At 37.8% G+C, this 4,621-nt stretch overlaps 1 long non-coding RNA gene across 1 annotated transcript; it reads right to left on the bottom strand.

Annotated features, from left to right (window-relative positions):
- Positions 1–678: 678 nt before the first annotated feature.
- Positions 679–2,665, bottom strand: LOC138926395 (uncharacterized). Its single transcript, XR_011442900.1, has 3 exons — positions 2,549–2,665; positions 1,694–1,792; positions 679–933 (listed from the first exon to the last, which is right to left on the bottom strand). It is a non-coding gene; the product is annotated as an uncharacterized lncRNA (long non-coding RNA).
- Between the last annotated feature and the right edge of the window lie 1,956 nt (positions 2,666–4,621).

The following is a 4,621-nucleotide window of genomic DNA, read 5'->3' as shown; positions in this document are numbered from 1 at the left end:
GTAAAGTGTATAAATCATAAAGTAATTCCGGGCAACAAAAAATGTTTTTGCTGTGAAAGCTTTACGACACTTGGCCATGGGAAATTATGTCAAATTCAAGCTCAGCCAACCAAAACAGCCAACAACAAGGACCTCTGGCTGAATGGCTGACTGGTAGACTGGTAGACTGGCAGACTGGCAGACTAACAGACAGAACAAGTGCCAGGAGGAGGAGGAGCACTCGAAGAAGGATCCTTGGATCCAAAGAAGCACAAGCCAAAAGGAGTCAAGGAGTCAAGGAGTCAAGAGCCAGGCAAAGTCGGAACGTGCAAATGAAATTTATTGTTATGACTGCAGTTTAAGCCTGACAGAGACGGAAAGGGCTAAGGGGACAACTACGGCAAGGCAGAAGCACAAGGACGCTCCCACATGAGCCAGGATTAAATTGCTCAAGTTAATATTTCTGTTACCAGACCAGGAAATAAGAGCCCAGCTGGAAACTATGAATTATATTTGTTATATGTATATATATGAACTTTTTTCATTACACATTCCTGATTTATGATCCTTAAATGCAATAATTAAATCTAATAAATGTCACTCGAATTTAACTTTTAATTATCATCCAATCAAGCCCCCTTTTAATAGACTCTGTTTATTTTTTGTGCATTTTTTATTGACTCACCCTCTCACCCTCTGCCCTCTGTTTGTTGTTTATTAATCATTGGGGCTCCAGTTGCCTTTTTGTTTTGATTTTTATTTGTTGTTTTTTTGTTGCTGCCAGCAATTTTCCTGCCAACTCATGGTAAATAAAATGAAAGTTTCACGTTGAACTCTTCATCATCGGCCTCAACTTGAGTTGGCAAACTTTCCCTCTCGCTCGCCTCCTGCTTCGACCCTCTTTCGTTCCTGTGTGTGCATCTCTGTAGGATTCACCTTCAGTATGTGGATACACTGCGAGAAACACAGGTGGTCTTGTTAGGAGGGAAGTTGCAGAAAATGGGTTGGTTGTCTACTCGACTGCCTCGTTAGAAAGACGCCTTAAGATCTTTACAATCAAGCTTAAGTTAAAATCATATATTTTAGATTTTAACAAAGAATAAAAGATTTAAGACGAATGTAGTCTTTTTTTTGATAATATTGTTTAACTGTTGATAGTATTACATAGTATAAGAAAATATATTATATTTATAGTATATATATAATATTGAAGATATAAAGAGTGATATCTGTTGAGACAATAGGTCATTTTCTAAACATAATTGCAAATTTTTTGGTAAAAGACATTGGTACATTGGTAAAAAAAAAACCAGTGACGAATGCAAATAAAGGACTCCTCCATCATCCTTTTTATGAGCTTTACAATTCTGTGTTAATTATTTACGATTTAATTAGAATATATTATTCTATTATATATTATATTAATTTCTGAAAAGTTCCTTCTAAAACAAACACAAAAGGTGACGAAAGTAGATGTCTAGCTTATTCTCGTTAGTAAAGTCTTTTAGACTTATTAAAAAAAGGTTATATTAGGTTATATCTATTACATTATTATTAAGGACATGCTGTACCGCATGATGTAAGGCATAAGTGAAAGAACCCTCAAGAAAGTCTACAAGAAAAGAAAGCATTGCTCAGATAGAATGTTAAAAATGAAAATTTTAATATTAAAATATTTTAATATTAAATATTAATATTTAAGTGATATTCGTACCCCTTCTTTTTCTCAGTGCCTTTGTGGGCCAGAGGCAGTTTAGATTTGCATTTGGGAATACGTTTCCCCCGCACTTCCTCCTTGGTTGTAGTATGTGGGCTAAAAATATAATAAAATTTGCCTTTTGGAAATTAGTTGCACTTTGCTCACGTTACACTCCAGGGGCGTGGGTGTACTGGGGGCTGGGGGTCATGTGACGGCACTTGCCCTATGCCACGCCCCCGTTTTGCGTGTGTGTTAGTATCAGTTTGGATGTGTGTGTGTGTGTGCGAGTATTTCGGAAGGGCAACAAAAACAAAAAAAGCAAATAAAGATGTGGCAAGCGGAAATTTAATATTGATTGTGAGTGTGTGAGTGTATCTGTGTGTGTGTGAGAGTATCTGTGTACAAATGGTTGCGCTTTCAGTAAATTATCATGATATCCTGCCCTAGTCCTCCCAAGTCCGGCCCCTTTATTTTTCCTCTTTTTTCGGAGAAACAGCCTTAACTTTAGTTTTGCGGCTTTTGGTCATATTTTCAGCAGCTGCCTGGTCTGGTCTGGTCTTGCTTCCTGCTCCCTTTTTTCTCTCTCTGTATGAATGTGCTAGTGTGCTAGTGTATTTTGTACTTTTCTGTTTCTGTTTCGGTTTCGTTTTTCGGCAAAGTTAATTAAAATGCTTAGTTGATTTCCTAAAGGGATAACCAGTTGGTCGGTGTCTACGAAATTCCTCTTGTTTGTCTCTATATCTGTGAGTGTGTGTGTGTGTGGGTGTAGCTACGTGCCTGTGTGTGTGTGAGTATCCTGTATTTGTGGGCATTTTTGTGTGCGTATGCTTGACTTACTTGTGGGTCTCATAAATGTTTTGTGATGCTTACATTACTTCCAATTCCTTGGCACTTTCGAATTCCGTGGAGAGAACTCTCCTGGCATTTTCACTTTTTATGGCTCTCCTTCGGCTCACTTTCCCTTCAATACATGAATGTCCTTCAATACCAAGCATTTAAAGTCTAAATAATTGATGATTTTTCAATAAAAAGAAGGTAAATATTTTATATTCGGTTTATTGGGTTTTTAAGTGGTCTTGACTCTTATTTTGCAAGCGATTCTTTAAAATAAAATACTTCTTTGTTTAACTTTATTAAAGGATTTGGCATTTTTGGTCTAAATATTTATAAATTTGTAGTTTTTTTAATTTGTTTATAAATGGATGACCCCTAAAACCTTATATAAATAGTAAATATCAATAAATATTGTAAAGAACTAAGTAAGAATGATATTAAAAACAAAAATATTATGCTATAAACATAAAAATACCATCAAAACAAGAAAGAAATCCAGTTATACGTTTTTCAATTAAGAAACCTCTTGTGAATAGTATACTCCTTTTAATACAAATAAACAAATTCAAATACAAAAAAATATATCATACTTTTTTCATTAAAAATACTAAACAAATAAACGCCAAACTTTTCCACAAATGTTCTCTTGATGAGAGAATTCGATTTATTCGATTATTTGTAGTCTTGAACATTTAATTATAATTTATTTACCTTAAAACCCAAATTAAAAATGCTTTCAAGGCAGAATATCCAACGGATTCGCTTTTCAAAAATTAGACAGGATTTTGAAATCGTTTGATAAGCTCTCTTAGCTTTTTTTTTTGTGATTGTCACCTGATGGGGTGGAAAGAGCAGAAATTGTTTGCGGTTGTTTTTCGTTTTTGGTGGAAATTTGTGCTTTTCCGCTGTGCCATTTTTGCTTTTGCTTTTTGGCCAAAACGGAGTGACAGTGGCAGAACAAGCGACAGCAACGGCGATAATTAAAAATAATTTGCTGCCATGCAAAATAAAACCCAAACACCAGACCGACACCAAAAACCGAACCGTGAACCGGACACAGATAGCGATGCGATGCGAGATACCAGCCTCCATGACTTCTTTAAAATTTAACAATCAAAATACTTTTATTATTATTATTAAGCGGACTAATTTAATTTCTCCGTAATTAGGGCTCACCAAACAAAACACAAAAACACCAAAAAAAAAGGGGGAAAATGTGGAAATTAAAATTATAAAATACACATGCAATGCAAATGCTGTTGAATGTTGAATAAAATTGCAAAGTTCCGCCTCTCCATGACAACGGAAGGCTTACACATGTAGAATGCACAAATGCCGAATGGCAGGACGAGCTGTAAGGACATGCGAGCAGCAGCAGGACATCAGGCATCAGGACACGGAATCCGCAAACATGCTGGCTGGGAGTAGAGGGGGCCGCGGGGCTGGCCAAACAGCAAACAGGACATCGGACATAGGACATAGCTCAGTAGCGGTGGCGTCGGCAGGCTGGATTTAGATTCGCATTCTAGGATCCCGAGTCCTGAGTGCTGGATCCTGGTCGGGGGTCAAACGGTAAAAGTAAAGCCTCGCCCAGCTCATGATTAAAGCTCCAAAATGCGCGGAGAAACAAAAATTCCAACGAAACACACTGGGAAAGTTAAAGTTTAAAGTAGAGTCCTTGAAGGAATGGTGAGCTAGTCTAAGGGAAGCACTCAATCTTTCTTTCTTTGGAAATATATTTTCCAGTGTAGAGAGCCAAATAGATAGAAAGCCCAGTATGTGACACGAGCTTCTGTGTGCATTTCTTTTCTTTTTTTTTGTGATTTTTTTTAATTTGAGTGACACGAAGGTGAAGGCACAAGCGGTTCGTCCGATGCCCAGACAGTCGGGAGCAGAAGGATGCAGGACCCAAGAACCCCAGGACATGGGACATGGGACTCGGGTAAGGGAGCTTGGTATACAGGACCTCAGTGACAGGGCAGGAAGCACTTAATGCAAGTGAAATCCAACCAAAGGCAGCGTCACTGGGTCGATGGGTTGTTAGGTTGCCGGGTCGATGCATTTCTTTCCCCGCCCAATGATTTCCAGCCCTTCGTTTGGCAGCCAGAC

The sequence above is a fragment of the Drosophila bipectinata genome, chromosome XL (genome assembly GCF_030179905.1).
Source record: "Drosophila bipectinata strain 14024-0381.07 chromosome XL, DbipHiC1v2, whole genome shotgun sequence".
Classification (NCBI taxonomy): Eukaryota; Metazoa; Arthropoda; class Insecta; order Diptera; family Drosophilidae; genus Drosophila; species Drosophila bipectinata.
The sequence above is the reverse complement of the archived record's forward strand: the minus strand, read 5'-3'. Positions and strand labels throughout refer to the sequence as shown.